Below are 20,059 nucleotides of genomic sequence, written 5' to 3'. Positions count from 1 at the left end.
TTTTTATAAAGCACAAACACTCTTCATCCGGTAGTGCAGCTTTTGTAATAGGGACATTAATAGTATTTAGAAGCTTTAGCATCTTTTTAGTTAAAGAGGAGTGACATTGTGAGTTTGTGACACTAACAGTAAGCTGTAATGTTAACTCCAGACTTGGTAAACAGATCATTAAGTTATCTAAAGTTACATCTGACCACTGCTGGTGCGGCCAGTGATTTTCAAAACGGCAGATAAAAAACTAAACTGGGAAATAAACTGTAAACTAATCCCAAACAAATTTTATAAATTAAAACACCACTTACCGCGAATAGTCCATTAAGCCGCCATCTTCATCTCTAGTGCAGTTTGGCAACGTCAGTTCGGCGGGGGTGGGGGTGGTTTGTTAAAATCACCTGATTGCAACTCAGCGCAGCTAAATTGCTGGCTTGTGTTAACGTGTCATTGAGAACGAAGCGCCATCTAGTGGTGGAATCTTGACACGCCTTTCTCGAAGGAAAAGGAGGGGGGATTACGGCGTGCATAGGGCACCCGTACGCCATTCGTACGCAATTCACACGGCCGCGGCTATTTGGCGTGGCTCCATCTGTATATCCAAAGTGTATATACATTTAACATTGTGCCACACTCATTCACTCACCGGCCACTCACACCACATTCACCCAGTCCATAACTTTGTTGTATGATCAGAGTCATTTCTCTCTCAACACAAGTCCATGAATAAAATAAACAAAACCGGAGAATGTCCCACTCCACGCCCGATGTCCCCCGTGAGTGATGTCTCCTTAATGGCGACGCGGTGGTGGCTGAGGATTCGATCAAGCGTGCACACTGCTGCTGGTGTAGTTAATCATGGAGGAACAGCTGTCACACATGCCAACTCACGGGAAAACACGCAAAAAACACAAACAAAAAAACCCTCCTGCATAACCACAGCAGGAGGGATACCGTGGGTGCACAGTAAGCAAATACAAATGTGATAAAAATGCCTCTGCGGGCTTCACACAAATAAACATATTAACCATATGTTCTTACATGCGCATCGGATATGCCTAACCCCCATTTGGGTTTACAAAACCTTAGCATTTAGCTTATAGCATTAGCATTTAGCTTTGGCTGTGATATGAATGCTGTTACCTAGCCCAGTCTCTCTTCTTTTATTGAATTAATAGAAGCAACTCCTACATCGCCCCGCAGGCCAGGAGCCCATAACCATGCAACCGCCTGTTACACGCCCTCCCCCTCGGAAGAAGGCGTGACTTTGCCAAAAAAGTGCTTTAGATTAACTACGTGGACCGTGAATGGTCCGGCCTGATTAATCAGTTTTACCTGGTAGCTAACCTTATTTAGAACCTTGATGAATTTAGCTGGTCCTTTCAATTTCATGGGTTACGTTGCCTCAGACGACCTGGAACAAAGCTTCCTGTTGCTTCACTGTGGAATAGGCTGGATGATCAGGTGAGATGTTTCGATGCAGCATTCTCTTCACTGGTCCCTTTTAACTTGTGCCCCAGTGCTATCTCTGCTGGGGTGAACCCAGTGCTTTCCTGCCAGGCCATGTTTATAGAAAACCAGACTTCTGGAAGCCATTGGTCTCACTGCTTGTGATTTTCTTTGATGATTGCCGTGAACATGAATTTTAATGTCCGGTTAGTCTGTTCTGTAATGTTGGTTTGGGGGTGGTATGCGCTGGTAAGCTTCGGGGTGACACCCCAGCGCCGGCAGATGGTGTTGAGCAGCTGGAAAGTGAACTGCGGACCCCTATCAGAAACCAGGTAAGCTGGTGTGCTCCACCGTGTAAAAATCATCTTAGTTAAAATGTTGGCTATGTTGTGAGCTTTTGCTGTTCTTAAAGGAAACATCTCGACCCACTTGCTGCAGTAATCCACGACCACCGGCAGATGTTCCTTAAGTCGGGATGAACATGGAAAAGAACCCATAAGATCTACCCCCAACATAAAACCAGGTTCCACCACAGGTGTGCTTTGTAGTAAACCTGCCAGCTTACTAATATGAGGTTTGTACTTCTGACAAGTGATGCAGTTCTTACAATATTCCCAGACCTCTCGGTGTATCTCCGAGTAGGCATCCTCCAGCACCCTCCTCAGGGTCTTCATCTGCTCTAGATGACCACTGTGAGGGTTGTCATGAGCGTATTGCAGATATTGGGGTCATAGAGATGTTGGGATGACCAGCTGGAGAAGACTACACCCAGCCTGTTTGGGGATCTGACGATAAAGGAACTGTTTCACTATGCAGATCATTGTCTTGGTGTACTGCCAGATGAGCATGCAAAGTCTCTCCCTCCCAGTGCCATGCCAGAAAATCAGGAACTGTGTTGCATTGCCCTTTACAGTACTGAACTATAAATTTAAATGCCTGTAGCCTAAGTACTCAGCATGTTAGGCGTGAGGGGGGGGGGGGGGGTGGCTAATTAAACACCCAGGTCAATGCAGCATGGTCAGTGATGACGATAAACACTTTGCCCTCCAGGTACTGATGCCACTTTTTCACTGCGCACGCTACCGCCAAACATTCTTTCTCTAAAGCTGAATATCTGATTTTAGCCCAATGCAGCAACCGAGAGGTGTAAGCGATCACATGTTCCCCATCCTCATGATCCTGGGTGAGCATTCGGGGGTCCACACCCACTTGGCTCCTTTCTTCTTCAGGCCATGCAAAGAAGCAAAACAGCCAGACCTAGGAAGCGCTGTAGGTCCTTTAGGTTGCCGGAAAAGGGGCAAGTCTGTATCACTGCTCCCTTGGCTTCTTCAGTTTTTATGCCTTCAGCTGATATAATGTGCCCTAGAAAGGAGAGGGATGACTGGCAGAGGTTGCATTTTTTTAGTTTGAGGGTGAGACCAGCAGCTTTAAGGAGCATGAATACCAGTAGTATCCTTTGATTAAACAACGATGTCATCAATGTAATCAAAGCAATACTTTATGATGGCTTCTCCCAAAACAAAGGTCATAAGTCTCTAAAAAAGTGTCTCCTACATTTTTCAGGCCAAAGGGAAGATGGAGAAACTCATATTGGTTGTCCTTTGTGACGGACGCTGTTTTCGGCATGCTGTCCGGATGCATTTCCACCTGCCAATAGACACTACGCAGATCTAATGAGCTGACCACAGTAGCCCTGTAGGGTGCTTCCAAGATTTCTTGGACCTAGAGCATAGGGAAGCCATCCAGCTGTGTTTTGCGATTGAGGGCTCTTAAATCCGCACAAAAACGGGTCCCACCATCTTTTTTAACCACCAGCACGACCGGGAAAGTCCAGGGCGAAGTGGATGGTCTAATAATACTTGCTTCCAGCATCTTGGCAACCTCTTCCTCCACAACTTGCTGTTTGTAGACAGGAACAGGGTAAGCTTTCTTTGTGACTGGTCGTCAGTGGTGTAGATGTTATAGCTTTGGTACTGTATGGCCAAGTCCGTCAGTGCATACTGTCGGCCACTCTAACAACAGCTCCTGCAACTGATACTTGTGTTCTTCTGACAGGGAGGCATTGCTAACCAGACTAGAGATGGCGGATTTGGCGTCATCAGACACTTGGGGCAACAGATTGGCTACATAAAGGGAGACAGGTGGCTTGACAGCAGGAGGGTGTGAGCACCTATTAAGAGAGGGAGGATTAGGGGTGGCGGTAGTGACAGGTTGGGCCCTCATCATAGCTTTTAACTGTGAGTCTCACCTATTCATGCACTCCACCATGGAATGGCCTACGTTGTTTAACTGCTCCTTACACTGCTTTTTCACTGTGCGACACAGTTGATGCATCTCTACCTGGGCATTCTCCAGGTTGCATTGGTAGGTTAATACATTGGTGTTGTGTATGCGTTGCAGCTCACCCACCCGATCCAGCAGCTCATCCATTTGCCAGGTGAGCTTGTCTTAGAGCACCTGCAGAGCCATCTCTACCTGACCGATGTAGCGTTTTAACAATGATAATGACCATGAATGGCTGCCGGCATTCTTCATCATTAATACGTAGGGTTTACATAATAAAGACAACGAATGACGCTTGCATTGTCCACCAGTAAATATAGACATTTTAATGTGAACATAATGCCAACGCATCCTTTATCATTAATAAGTAATTTTTAGCTCTGGGTCAGAGTTGTATCGAATCTTTAACGATTCGGTTTAATTTGATTAATTGAATCAAAAGTTATAACGTACACTATATTGACTACCCGTCCAGCGTTTAGCACAATTAGTATATCCTACCAGTTCTGGTTATCACATGGCCAACGGCTATAACACAAAATCTAGTATTTAGTAATTTATGAGCAAGGTAACACGATCTGGGCAAATGTTTAGACTTTAAAATACATGACCAAGACAACAGTACTTTATAAAGAAACAAGAATTTATTTGACTAATCTACGATACATGAAACTACACTACTTGAATGCATGCACACACACACACATACACACAAACAGTTTGGCAAGTGAAAATGAATAAAGTTATTCTATTACTGGTTACTAGATCAACGAAAGTCACAAGAGCAGAGTCTTGGGTTTAATCTTACGGTTTAGTTATGAAACGAGCACCAACTTCAGCAAGGTATGCAGCATTGTTTGTTTACTTGCGTTATGTTTCGTTCTCATCCGTGGGTTCGCCTCCAGCGAAGGGAATCACGTCGTTGCTGATTGGTTGGTGCGCTGTTGTAGAGATGACGTCAGTCGGGAAAGCCCTTCGGTGAGGCGTTGGTTGCCTGGTTACCGATGGCTGCGCTCTGGAACTTCTCCTGAGGTTTCCTTCGTTGCGGGACTTTGGAGTTCTGGCATGAAGTCTCGTTGAGAGCGGATGACGCCTGCAGCAGTAGCGAAGCCCGAGCTGCTTGGAAGATGTTGTAGGTTGCAGTTGTGATGATATCTTCTTTTCTTCTCTGTACTGTGGACTTCCTGAGGGTTTTTGTCCCTTGGGGGTCAGTCCGTCCCACAGGTGATTCCTCCAATCGGATGTGATTGCAGGGCTTAGCCACACCTCACGTGGTTCCTCCTTCTGTGCATAAATTAGCCAAGTGTTTCGGCTGTCACGTGTGACCCATCCGGTTGGAGTTTTTAATACTTTATACAAAGTAATTTTGCATGAGCTCTGTTCATGCTACCAATTACCCATGTTTACCAACATTCTTGAAATAAAGCCAGCTTGAGATTGACACCAAACATTACATATCTTGCCCACTCATTCCTTCTTTTATCTAATAAAAAAGGTTTGTAAATACTGATTACACCTTTAAAGTTATGCAGAATAATCAAACATATACACAGGAATAAAAGGAACTGAGTAAATATATGTGTATACGTTTTGCCTACTGGCACACTTTAAAGATGTTTAAAATAGTGTCCATGTCGTATGCCTTTGTTCATGGAAAGGCATGTCTTCCGGAGGTCAAGAGAGTGTCCAGATGTGATGAGTTCTTTTCGCCCCCAGCTCGGGGTGAAGCTGTAAAACTGTCTTCTTTGTTTACCAGATCGCCGATTTACACCCTCGGTTTCGGGGTCTACTTCAAAGCATCTGGCCTTGTGGAGTTTCTTAGTTTTACAGACGTCCCCCTTAAGATAGCAAACCAGATGAGGTTATCAGGATGGTGCCATGCATGCTGGGAGAGGGTGTTCAGGAATGTGATCCATTGACTGTTCTCTCTATGAGAGCCCTGTTATTCGCTACTGGATTCGCTACTGGATTCAAAGTGGCACATTTCAAGCTCCATGCTGCTAGATCTGCTAAACTGTCATCTGTCCTCATCCTCCTGGACCTGTCAGCTGCATTTGACACGGTAAACCACAAGATTCTATTATCTATTCTTACAAGCATTGGAATTTGTGGAACAGCGTGGCAATGGTTTGCTTCTTACCTAAAAGATAGGTCATATGAGGTAACATGGAGGGGATCTACATCTGCCCCACGTAGACTCTCTACTGGTGTCCCGCAGGGCTCAGTACTTGGTCCTCTTTTGTTCTCCCTCTATACCCGGTCTCTTGGTAAGGTCATATCATCGCATGGATTCTCATACCACTGTTATGCAGACGACACCCAACTTGTTCTCTCCTTTCCTCCCTCTGACACTCAGGTTTCCACCCGGATCTCAGCATGTCTGGCAGACATCTCATTTTGGATGGCTGCTCATCAGCTGAAGCTCAACCTCAGTAAAACCGAACTGTTGTTTATCCCTTGTGACTCATCTCCAGGTCAAGACCTTGTGATATCCATGGACAACAACCAAATCAATCCTTTAGCCACCGCCCGCAATCTTGGGGTAACCGTGGACAATCATTTGTCATTTTCCCCACACATCGCTAACCTTACTCGCTCTTGTCGATTTCTTCTTTACAATATCAGAAGAATTCGCCCATTTCTTTCTTCACAGGCTACTCAGGTGCTTGTTCAGTCCCTTGTTATTTCAATACTGGACTACTGCAACTCACTCCTGGCAGGCCTGCCTCTGTCCACGATCCGTCCTCTGCAACTGATCCAGAATGCAGCAGCACGTCTTGTTTTTAACCTCCCCAAATTCTCCCACACCACCCCACTCCTCCGCTCCCTGCACTGGCTTCCTGTAGCTGCCCGCATCAAATTCAAAACACTGATGCTTGCCTACAAAGCTAAAAATGGCCCAGCACCCACTTACCTCTCTGCGCTAATTACACCACGCACTGCACCACGTTCCCTCCGATGCTCCAGCACTGCTCGCCTCATCCCACCATCTCTCAGGGATCGAGGGCGGCATTCATCCAGGCTCTTCTGCACCAAGGTGGTGGAATGAACTTCCTCTAGATGTCCATACATCAGAGACTTTGACTATCTTTAAACGACGACTTATCTGTTTCTCCAGTACTTGGACTAACCTCCCCCCCGAAAAAAAAAAAAAAAAAAAACCTCTTCTTAGTTGTGTTGGACTAATGGCACTTAGTTATTAACCTAGTTAACCCAGTGTAAGTATGTATCCAATTATGTAAACATTAAAGCACTTTTTGTAAGTCGCTCTGGATAAGAGCGTCTGCCAAATGCCTAAATGTAAATGTAAATGTAAATGCTACACCGAGGTGGGCTGCTAGAACCATGGAAATAAGGCTTTGGTCGTCTTTGGCATCAACAGGAGGAGGAAATGGCAGCAGCTGTTCATCAGTAAGCGGTTGCTCCACCCTATCATCACCTTGGGGGCCCTTATCTTGAATGGGCTCGCGTCTGGTCACGAAAAGGGCCGACTGTGAAGTTGTGAGCTACCGACCCTTCCTCAGCTCATGCATTGGGCTCGGCCCCAATTTACTTTTAATAAACAGAGTGATTAACCAAACCCTTGAGTAAGTATATTGTGGCGTGTAAGATGGTATAAGAGAAGGCTTGCTAGGTACCAGCTAACAATAATAGCATCAATGTACAGTGGTGTGAAAAACTATTTGCCCCTTTCCTGATTTCTTATTCTTTTGCATGTTTGTCACACAAAATGCTTCTGATCATCAAACACATTTAACTATTAGTCAAAGATAACATAATTGAACACAAAAAGCAGTTTTTAAATGATGGTTTTTATTATTTAGGGAGAAAAAAAATCCAAACCTACATGGCCCTGTGTGAAAAAGTGATTGCCCCCATTGTTAAAAAATAACTTAACTGTGGTTTATCACACCTAAGTTCAATTTCTGTAGTCACCCCCAGGCCTGATTACTGCCACACCTGTTTCAATCAAGAAATCACTTAAATAGAAGCTACCTGACACAAAGAAGTAGACTAAAAGCACCTCAAAAGCTAGACATCATGCCAAGATCCAAAGAAATTCAGGAACAAATGAGAACAAAAGTAATTGAGATCTATCAGTCTGGTAAAGGTTATAAAGCCAGTTCTAAAGCTTTGGGACTCCAGCAAACCACAGTGCGAGCCATTATCCACAAATGGCAAAAACATGGAACAGTGGTGAACCTTCCCAGGAGTGGCCGGCCGACCAAAATTACCCCAGCATTAGCGCAGAGACAACTCAACTGAGAGGCCACAAAAACCCCAGGACAACATCTAAAGAACTGCAGGCCTCACTTGCCTCAATTAAGGTCAGTGTTCACGACAAACGCAAAGGCAAAAACGGACTGCATGGCAGATTTCCAAGGCGCAAAACACTTTAAAGCAAAAAGAACATTAAGGCTCGTCTCAATTTTGCTAAAAAACATCTCAATGATTGCCAAGACTTTTGGGAAAATACCTTGTGGACCGACGAGACAAAAGTTGAACTTTTTGGAAGGTGCGTGTCCCGTTACATCTGGCGTAAAAGTAACACAGCATTTCAGAAAAAGAACATCATACCAACAGTAAAATATGGTTGTGGTAGTGTGATGATCTGGGGTTGTTTTGCTGCTTCAGGACCTGGAAGGCTTGCTGTGATAGATGGAACCATGAATTCTACTGTCTACCAAAAAATCCTGAAGGAGAATGTCCGGCCATCTGTTCGTCAACTCAAGCTGAAGCGATCTTGGGTGCTGCAGCAGGACAATGATCCAAAACACATCAACAAATCCACATCTGAATGGCTAAAGAAAAACAAAATGAAGACTTTGGAGTGGCCTAGTCAAAGTCCTGACCTGAATCCTATTGAGATGTTGTGGCATGACCTTAAAAAGGCGGTTCATGCTAGAAAACCCTCAAATAAAGCTGAATTACAACAATTCTGCAAAGATGAGTGGGCCAAAATTCCTCCAGAGCGCTGTAAAAGACTCGTTGCAAGTTATCGCAAACGCTTGATTACAGTTATTGCTGCTAAGGGTGGCCCAACCAGTTATTAGTTTCAGGGGGCAATTACTTTTTTACACAGGGCCATGTAGGTTTGGATTTTTTTTCTCCCTAAATAATAAAAACCATCATTTAAAAACTGCATTTTGTGTTTACTTGTGTTATCTTTGACTAATAGTTAAATGTGTTTGATGATCAGAAACATTTTGTGTGACAAACATGCAAAAGAATAAGAAATCAGGAAGGGGGCAAATAGATTTTCACACCATTGTATAATATACACAATGTATGATAATAATAATGACGCTCTGATGGCCCTGTGTTGGGCGCCACTGTAACAAACCTGCTCCTATTATTTAAAACAGTAACTAGCTATATCAGAAATCAGGGTAGAGTAAGAACCACCAGAGAAAGTGCATATACAGTTAATTATTGTGCCATGCACCATTCAAACGCTGGCCTCGCACACCACATTCACCTAGACAATAATCTTAAAAACTTAGAGTCCTTTCTCTCTCTCACCACGAGTCCATAAAACCATAAACGGAAACCGGAGGATGTCCCGCTCCACAACCGATGTCCTGTGCGAGCGGCATCCCCTTAATGGCGGCGGGGGCGCAGCCGAAGAAAAAAGCTCCAGAGGGCGCTCTAACCTGGCTGTGCTAAAAAAATAAATAAAAAAAACATTTCACTGTGCTGTAAGGTACTGTACATGCTGTAAGGTAATAATAATAATTGTTCATTATTATTAATATATATTTTATTATTATTATTATTATTATTATTATTATTATTGTATGTATTATTATCTGAAATTGAAAATCTTGACAGTTCTTCATCACTTCAACATCAATTCTGTGATGTGACACACTTTAATTGCCTAAGAACCCTTTTACGAATTACCTCACAACTGTTAAAAGTACCTACTATATTTTGCGATATGCAAAATTGTCGAGCACTGCTATGATTTCTTAACCTTTTGCAGTGTCCTGGGTTGCTGTGTTTTGGATACCTCTGACTACAAAAGCTCACCATACATAGTGTACACAGAGGTTTTGACAAGCACTCCAGCAGTGACAGCTCCAAGGTGTCCAGGTCAACAGTTAACAAGATTTCTACTTTTTTGATATATAACTACTGTATTATGAAGAGGCATGAACATTTATGAACAACTTCACAAACTGTAAATCCATTTTTAAATGAATTAATAAATGCATCAAATGCAATACTGTTAATTTCAAAAACCCGATCAGCAATTTATGCGTCGGCCAAATTATGACATGTGTTTGATGCATAGTCGGCACCACAAACTTGGACACGAGCCTTTAGACAAAAGCGTAATTTTATTTAGGTAGGGAAAGTTGAAGGGTTTAAGGAGAAAGGAGGAAATAAAAGGGGAAAAAGAATATGGTGGAGGTGTGTGCATGTGCAGAGCCCGGCTGAGAAAAGGGGCCTTAACGTGGACAAGTAACTGCCTTTTTCCTGTGTCGTGTCAGGGTCTTAAAGGCTGCCACTGTGCGGGATTATAAGTGCCGCGAGAGCTCGTGCAGTGTTCATGTGGCTGTCCTTCAAATAACTGCTTTCAGTTTTGTTTGCTTTAAAGTCCCTGAGGCACCCAGCTTGCATGCCACTCTTCCGCATCCACTGCACAACTCTGTTCCAGGTTTTCAGTGTGGTACCAAACAGACCAACAGATCGACCAGACCACGAGCTTCACTCCCCGTTTTGCTTTTATAACGTGGGGAAAAGTCCGCAATCCAATCCAGGAGGCAATCCTCGCCTCTTTGCAGACTTGCAGAAGGGGTGACCACCCAGTCAGCCAATGAAGGGACCGATAACAGATTGAGGCACACACACCCATCACATGTGCACACTGTGACACATGACATATTGAATTTACTTACATTTATCTTATTATTCTTTACTCTTGCAAGATAGCATTAATTTAGGATCCAATTCAGGGAATGTGGGAAAGCCCTTAAAGTATAGTGCTCCAATAGATTTTTGATTGTTATGATGTAACTTAGAAGGATTTTACAGTAAATGTGTCCTTTATCTTATAATTATACCAATCCAGTGTATTCATGTAAAATAAATGAAAACTAATATACATAGAGAAATATACATTAAAGTTATTAATTATAAAAAAACATACATTGTGAACAAAAACTCATTGTGTACACCAGTCATACATAGGGTTGGGTACCAAAAACTGGTGCCAATACGGCACCGGTACCTATACTGTATAACCGGTATGTACTGGACTAAAACAGAACGCAAATTTTGATGCCACTTAAATGCCTGAACTGTCGATTGAAATATTTGTTCTCTGCATTCATATATTTTGTAGATTAAAAGTTTATTAGATTATTTAAATAAAAAAAGCACAAGTCATCAGGAAATCAGGACCATTCGAGATGCGTGTGAATGCAGCAACTAACGTTACACTCGGTCTGACGGCAGCAGGTGGTCTACCGCTATCTTAGCTTGCTAAATTAAACTTTTGTTAAAATGCCTAAAACTAAATAGTCGAAAGTGTGGCTATATTTCACAAGAAACGATTTTGACACCGCGACGTGCAGCAAATGTTTTACAGCAGTTCCGTGTAAAGGGGGAAGCACGTTAAATCCAATGAAACATTTGAGGGCACACGGAATAGACTCAAAAGCGGAGGGATGCACCGTGTTTGACAGCTTGCGGACAACAGCTGGCACTATCGGTGTGGGTGACCCCCAGCCCCAGTCACACCAACCGTAGCAAAAAGGAGACCACAGATTATGGTGACAACAGCATCATTTCCGCAGGTTGCCCTAATTTAAAATATTAACCAAATACTGTAACTTTTAGTAAAAGAAATCAAAGAAAGACTCCGGACTCCGTGCAGATCTGGATGAAGTAAGGATAAGTTTTATTGCAGCAATAAAACAAAGTGAGCCAGCCTTGAAAATGCCTAGGTTATGAATCCAGCCATCACCAAGGACAGTCTGATCCGGCTGTGCTTTTTTATACAGTGCTTTTTTATACAGTTTTTTTTGCAAGGGGAGGGGCGCTCACCTTGCCCCCTTCTCTGTACATCTCTTACCAAATTAGTAACCCATTACAATCATACTTTCCTCTAACTTGTTTTATTACATCATATACCTCGTCATCTGACTCCATATTTTCCCATTATAACTTATTTTTATTGCAAATAACTTTCCATTATCTTTTTACTTTGTTTATTTAAAAAATATAGGGGTGGCGCTTATTTTTCTTATGCATTGTCTTATACATATACTGTATTTGTATGTGTTCCTTTAATTTGACATCACAGTTAAGATCACCCCATGAGTCAGCTGACATTACATCAGGTGCTTTTGGGTACTCAGTGTACAAAGATTACATCATATGTTCTAGGGTACACACTGTCCACTAAGCATCACATCAAAGATGGCAACCTATCTAGAGTTCATTTGAGTTCATACTGCACACTGAACATGATGTCCTTGCTACTGTGACATCACATTGTCCTTGACTCAACTCTGTTCTCCTTACCCTACCTCTATGTTCTTTTTTACTTGTTAGTTTCTTGTTACATGCACAAATATATTTAATTAAAATATGCTTACATAGGCTAATGTAATGTTAATTACAAAATGCAAATCTTGCATTCATGCTAACAAATGGTCAAACGATTTGTAAAATACTAATGTAACATGAATTCTGTTTACAATTATGGCTTTCCAGCTAGTACTAGTAGTACTACAACAGTACTTATATATTCATATATACTTTAAACTTTCAAGGTTTACAAGAACACTGTGTTACTTGATGTCTCAACAAATACCACTGTAAGAAGTCAACAATACAGTATTAATTCATTCAACATTTATCTATTTGGATTTTTTACAGTGTAACATTCAAATGTCCAAAACAAAATAATAAACAGGTTTTTAAGTTCACATTTACTTGACACCTATTAATACAATACTTGGCCAATAATAAAGTGCCATTTAGATTCAATGATTAATGTACTTTAACTGCAACAATTCTTTCAATGCTAACTGATGAATTAAGAAGCTTCTCATTCCTTAAACAACCATTTTGGAAGATGTATCCTGTGTAAGTAATGAGATACAGCTGCAGTTGGAGTTGGAGTCAGAGCTGTCCAAAACAATATTAAAACCTGGAAGGATTGTGTTAAACCCTCAATTTCACAGGATTTCCTGGATGAGCTCGGTCAGAAATCACTTAAACGCTTGTGAAGTTGCATCTTAAAAATAACCAGTAGAAATCAAGACTAGATTTAAAAGTGCAAGTTAGAGCATTACCTTATACACATAAGACTGTATTTTTTTTGTTAAATAAATAATAAATAAATAATAGCACCATTTTTTTATATATATATGATATTGTTGTATTTGCCTAATATTAAGACTCACTATGATCAAATGGTTTATATTGTGGCGTGGGTGGGGCAGTGGCTGAGGATCAGCATGCCTTGCGGGGGTTTCTAAGTGGTCACCCTGTTGGGGAAGGGTTAGTGGCTTTGGCCCTGTTTGTGTGTGGAGTGTGTGTGAGCTCCTGTTTAAGCTCAGGCTGAATTGGATGTTCTCGTGTGAATGGGCTGCTCATGCCATACCTGCTGTGTACAAAATAAAGTACTCCCAGCCATTGCATTGGGCAGCAATTAAGCTCACTTGTCTCTCCAAAGTCCTTTCCGGTGGTAAAATGCTACAATATTATGTTTTTAAACAAACATAGGATTAAAGGTGTGGCACAAACGTTTGAACATGACTGTATTTATTCAGCCTTTTCTGGTATTTCCTTCAGAAGTCATTGCTAAGGTGGTCTGCCTCTTATCTTTTCTGAAAAATCTGAGATTAGTTGAGGATGTCTACTGTTTACTGCACACCAAATCAGAGCCAGTCCAAACACACAAAAGGTGCGACTAAAACACATTGGTTTTGGCACAGTTTAGATCAGTTTATCTTATGCCATGTTAATATTATCTATTAATTATTAAATGACAGTCTCAGTCTGAAATGGCCACGTATCATTTTAAGGTATTCTAAAATTTGATTGTTGTTAATTATGATGGTTTTATGTATTTGCTTATGCAACTTTTTTTTAGCAATTGAAGAATTGACTTGAAATTATCTGGTATACTATAATATGATACAATAACACTATCAATATAATAAGTAATTGCCTGATTGCTCAGAAATTTGCTTTGCATCTTAGGTGATAACTCTTTCACACAAACTACCATGACACCCGTCAAAAACAATTAACATAAACACCAAGATCATACAAATCGTCTCGGGTTACTTTGCTGTAACCCTGTTCCCTGAAAAGGCGGGAACGAGATGCTGCGTGAAAACGCTATGGGAACATCTTGTCATGTTGCCGGTTGTGAAGCATGTGTGTACCAAACACGCCAAATTTTTGGCTTTTATAACCTCGGTCAGGTGACGTCATCTGATAGGACGCACCTGCAGGTTATAAATAGGAGTGAACCGGAAACATTCCTCAGATTGATTTGTCTGAACGGACGTCCGGTCACATAGGCAGTGCGGCATTGGGACGCAGCATCTCGTTCCCGCCTTTTCAGGGAACAGGGTTACAGCAAAGTAACCCGAGACGTTCCCTTTCAAAGGCTACACTCGATGCTGCGTGAAAACGCTATGGGAACGAGAGTGCCAACGCCGCCGCACTGCGAGTGTCTGGACTCCAAGGTTGTGTAGCGTGTGCGCACAAGGCCGAGAAGGTCTCAGAACTATGTCTGGGTAGCTGACTCGAGGACCCGTGAGCCCGGAGTAGCATGAACATCCAAACTATAAAGGTAATAAATGTGTGCGGAGAGGACAGCCCTCCGTGTCACACACTTGCTGCAGGGGAAAACCTCTTGCTAGTGCAATAGATGAGGCGATCCCCCTGGTTGAATGAGCCCTGATTCCTAGAGGCGAAGTGAGCCCACGCGCCTCATAGGAGAGGGCAATTAGCCCAGTGTAGTGGGGGCCACCCCCCGTTGCGGCCCCAGACCATGTAAAAGCTGCTTTGACTTATGCCACTAGCTGATGCGGTGGACGTAAATCTAAAGAGCACGTACTGGACAAAGTAAGTGAAGTCTTGCTGCAAGGGAATACCTCTTGCTAGTGCAATTGATGAGGCGATTCCCCTGGTTGAATGAACCCTGATTCCTAGAGGCGAAGTGAACCCACGCGCCTCATAGGAGAGGGCAATAGCATCTCTCACGTAGCTTGCGGCTTCAAAACATGTAAAAACTGCTCTGACTTACGCCACTGGCTAATGCGGTGGACGTAAATCTGAAGAGCACGTACTGGACACAGTAAGTGAAGTCTCTCCTGCTCCGAAGCTGTAAAGGCGGAGGACAGAAGGCTTCAAAACAATAGGATGCATATTGGCAAATGTGTGCGGAGAGGACCAACCCTCGGCATTACAGACTTGCTGCAAAGGAATACCTCTTGCTAGTGCAATTAATGAGGCGATTCCCCTGGTTAAATGAACCCTGATTCCTAGAGGCGAAGTGAACCCACGCGCCTCATAGGAGAGGGCAATAGCATCTCTCACGTAGCTTGCGGCTTCAAAACATGTAAAAACTGCTCTGACTTACGCCACTGGCTAATGCGGTGGACGTAAATCTGAAGAGCACGTACTGGACACAGTAAGTGAAGTCTCTCCTGCTCCGAAGCTGTAAAGGCGGAGGACAGAAGGCTTCAAAACAATAGGATGCATATTGGCAAATGTGTGCGGAGAGGACCAACTCTCCGCATCACAGACTTGCTGCAAAGGAATACCTCTTGCTAGTGCAATTGATGAGGCGATTCCCCTGGTTGAATGAACCCTGATTCCTAGAGGCGAAGTGAACCCACGCGCCTCATAGGAGAGGGCAATAGCATCTCTCACGCAGCTTGCGGCTTCAAACATGTAAAAGGGGAGGCAGTCCTAGTACTTAGAATAGTCTTAATTACGCTGGCTGGAAGACCAGCTTGACTTAGAGTCAGAGAGTAGTAAAGGGGACATTTGCTGATCTTGCGAGGCAAAGAGGTTCACCTACGCTACATGAAATTTTCCAAGAATGTAAATCGCCCTGAGGGACAGGAATCTGGTGCGCTAGCTATTTAGCGGCGCAAGCACAGTCCGCCCTGGCGATTAATATACGAGACTGCCATAGTGTTGTCCACCCGCACTAGGACATGGTAGTCTCAACTGCTGGAGGAAGAGCTTTAGGGCCTGAAATAGAGCCATGATTTTGAGGCAACTGATGTGCCGCGCAAAAAGATGGCCTCTCCAGCTCCCTTGGGCTGGACGGTCATTTAAGACCGCACCCCAGCCCATGAGGGAAGCGTCTGTCGTTAGCATATGCGACGACAAGACGAACTTAGAGTGGGACCCAGAGTCAAAAACCGGGGTCTGAACCACATAGGAAGGGTACGAAGCACCTGGCGCGTAGCCCTTATTGGGGATTGGCCCTAGAGTAAAATCCCCTGGTTCTTAGCCACAACTGAAATGCTCTCATGTGCAGAAGGTCCAAAGGTGTCACCGTGGATACAGCTGCCATGAGAGCAAAGATCTCTGAAAGTGATGGTCACTTTCTGGTCTAGCTTGATTTCCTTGACGGTGTTGAGAATGGATTCGACACGAGCGGGAGACAGCTGTGCCCGCTTACGCTCAAATTCCATGTGACACCCAAAAATGTTGTCCTCTTAAACAGGAAAGAGCATGCTTTCATGGCATTGGATCTCAATCCTAGGAAACAAAGATTAGCTAGAACGACATGCTGATGTCGAAGCGCTAGCTACTGAGACTGGGCCAGCCAGTCATGTAATTCAATACGAATGCTCTGGAGTCGTAAGAGCCAGAACTACATCCATGAATTTTGTGTATGTGCGGGTGAAAAAGCTAGACCAAATGGAAGGACCCGATACTGGTAAGCTTCGCCCCCGAAAGCGAACCTCAGGAACCTCCTGTGTTGTGGCAATATTTCCATTGATTTATTTTTAGATAGCGGTAAAGCCCGCAAAATCTAAAAAATTGGACGCAGCCCCCCGTTCCTCTTGCACTTTCCGGTTTCATGGAAGTGGAGACCACGCCATTGAAACGCGGAGGGTGATGTGAGAACTGAATCCTGTAGTTTCTCTGTACAGTGCTTAGTGCCCAAGGAGATAAACTTGGCAGTAGCTTCCACGCTGCCAGTTTCTCAGAAAGGGGCAAAGCTCAGCGGCTTGGTTAAACGGGGGGGATGTTAGATGTTCGGCATCCTGAAACACGGCAGGAAAAACCCGAAGAACTAACATTTTATTGGAGACTGGAGTTGCCCGAAACACCAGTGGTGGCGGAGCAAGAACACCAACCTCCTGGGGGTGCCAGGGAGAACACTTTATTCTTTAAAAGGAATTCTGCGTGCCTCTCCCCATTGGGGGGCCACCCCCCACGGTCCTGCACATGAACCTCAGGGCTTCTTTGTGAAGACAATATAGTCTGACCTCTTTTGAGGCGGATTGCGTGACGCACCCCAATCTTGCGAGGGGGTGCCCAGCTCAAAAACACTCTCCTTGTGTGTTTCATGCCTCGCAACAGTCAGACTCGGTCGAGACTGGGTGGCCGACAGTCCCGACTCTTGAGCAAGGCGGGGAAGGAATTTCCCGAAGGCTTGTTATACAAACTTCGCCTCATGAACCTAGTGGCGACCGAGTTAACGACATCGCCAAGTAGGCCGGGAGGCGAGGTGGGGCATCGAGGAGGAATACACGATCCTTCTCCTTAATGCCCCTGAGATTCAACCACAAGTGCCTCTCCGCGGAGACCATAGCAGCCATAAAACGGCCGATAGCACGAGCCGTCTGCTTTGTTGCACGAAGAGACAAGTCTGTGGCCCGGCGTAAATCCAATACGCCTTACCTTGCAGAGCCCCGCCAGTACTTAAGTCTCTCAGCCTGAAAAGCTTTTCCCTCCAGGGAAGATAAAAAGTCTACACAGCTTGAAAGGAAATAATAGCTTTTCAGGAAGGATGATGTCCCAGAAGAGAGATAGCCTGGAAGCGTCTCTTCTATCTGGGTGTCATCATATAACTCCGCGTTTCTACCTCAATTATATTTAAATAAATAAATAAGTTGATGGCAGAAAAACACGGGATGAATACAGCTTACTCCATGAAAGGGTTAACTTATATGGAGATTGCTAAGAAAAGGGGAGAGAGCGTCGTTGAGGCTCCGCCCCCGGCCACCCGACAGAACCTGCCGTCTGTTTTTTTTTTTTTTTTTTTAAGTGCTTAGAGGCTATTACCATCTCCGCGGAAGCAAGAGAGGATGTTTATCCTTGCCCATTCACAAGAAGCGCGGCGTGCGCTTGCGAGCAGACAGGGATTTCCCGATCCGATGAGAACGCGAAAGAAAGGAGTTTTTAAATCCGTCTCTCACTGCTCTGCCGGATGCACGAGTTTAAGCCCCAGGAATGCGCGGCGGCTCGAAAATTCTCAAGGAATGCGAGGCGCGCGCGTAGCACTTAATCGAAGCAGTAAAGTGTAGAGATCGCCCTCCGATATGGATTATACACACGGAGGGACATCTCGTTTAAACTCTGCCATTATCGGTGAGTTAAACACTTGCTGGTTAGACACACACGCTCACAACTAGGTGAAGACAAGAATCTGAGGAATGTTTCCGGTTCACTCCTATTTATAACCTGCAGGTGCGTCCTATCAGATGACGTCACCTGACCGAGGTTATAAAAGCCAAAAATTTGGCGTGTTTGGTACACACATGCTTCACAACCGGCAACATGACAAGATGTTCCCATAGCGTTTTCACGCAGCATCGAGTGTAGCCTTTGAAAGGGAACTAACTATTTCACCTGCTTAACAAATGAACTGGTAAGTGAGATATGAGCATTTATATTTTCTCCAGTTGTATTTAGGCATTTGGCAGCACTGTGATCTTACACCTCTAGGGTCAGGGGTTTAATTCCAACTTAAAGACTGTGTTTGCATGTTCTCCCCATGCTTGGTGGGTTTCTGTGGTGTCTTCCAAAAAATCCAAGCTCAGATGTGTATACATAGAGTATGAAGGTAGAATAGAAGAGGACCAAGTATTGAGCTCTGTGGGACACCTGTGTAGAGACTGCATGAATCAGATGTGGATTCCCTTCACGTCACCTCATATGACTGACCTTCTAGGTAGAAAGCAAACCAATGGCATGCCATTCCACAAATTTCAAAACGTGCAAAGATGGATAAGACAGTCTTGTAGTTGACTATATTAAAAACTGCTTTTTAGCAGGATAAGGACAGATGATAGTTCTCTGTAATGGCTAATAGCAGTCTTTGTAAAATTCAATGCTTTGAAGCCAGTCTGGTTAGAATATTTTATTCCAATTATTATACAATTAAACACATGAGGTTACAGTGGCAGATTACCACATTTTCTTATGAAGCATTATAATATGGTCAGCAATATATCCCTAGTAATGTATCAATGTCTTGGAAGTGTACACATTAGAATAGAGGAATTTCTAAAATAAAAATCTTTTGGCCCAAGGTTACATCGTTTAAATACATAATATTAGTAAAAGTGCCACAATGAGTCTTTAGGCTATGGCATAAATAAGTCTTCCAGGACTTCCAGGTCCAATGCAAATGATTAGGATTTACATGTATGAACTGTACACAAAGGGTATTGATTATCCAGATCATTGTCCGTGCTGTGTATAGTTCATATGCTCTGTGGAGAGTTTACTCAGTGAAAGGAAAAAAAAAATGGTTCTTCTTTTAAAACGTGAGTATATAAGAATGTAGTTATGTTGATTATGAAGAATGCTGTGTGAATGCTGCTTTTTTATTTTATTTTTAAACTAGTAGTTACGTATTTCATATATTTTATAATATTTAGTAACAATTAATAATACATATAATAATACTTTCCTATTCGACCCTAACCAGCAAATACTGTAAAGTAATTTATAAATTACATTACCATTAACACTGGTCATTGTCTTAAAACAGCTTCACAAAAATGAAAAAAAAAAATGTTTTTTTAAAGAAAAATTTTGGAAGTGTGTATGTGTAAGAAAAATGTTTCTGGATAATAAGATGCATAAATGAATGATGAATAAAAAAGATTTTTATTTTTAGTAATTCTGCTATTGTTCTTCTTTTTTAATGTGTATGATTCCAAGACATTGATACATTACTAGGGATATATTGCTGACCATATTATAATGCTTCATTTAAAAAATGTGGTAATCTGCCACTGTAACCTCATGTGTTCAATTGTATAATAATTGGAATAAATAATGAGTCATATAAACTATGTAGCAGTAAATAATACATATAATA

Source organism: Clarias gariepinus, chromosome 18 (genome assembly GCF_024256425.1).
Source record: "Clarias gariepinus isolate MV-2021 ecotype Netherlands chromosome 18, CGAR_prim_01v2, whole genome shotgun sequence".
NCBI lineage: Eukaryota > Metazoa > Chordata > Actinopteri > Siluriformes > Clariidae > Clarias > Clarias gariepinus.
The sequence above is the reverse complement of the archived record's forward strand: the minus strand, read 5'-3'. Positions refer to the sequence as shown.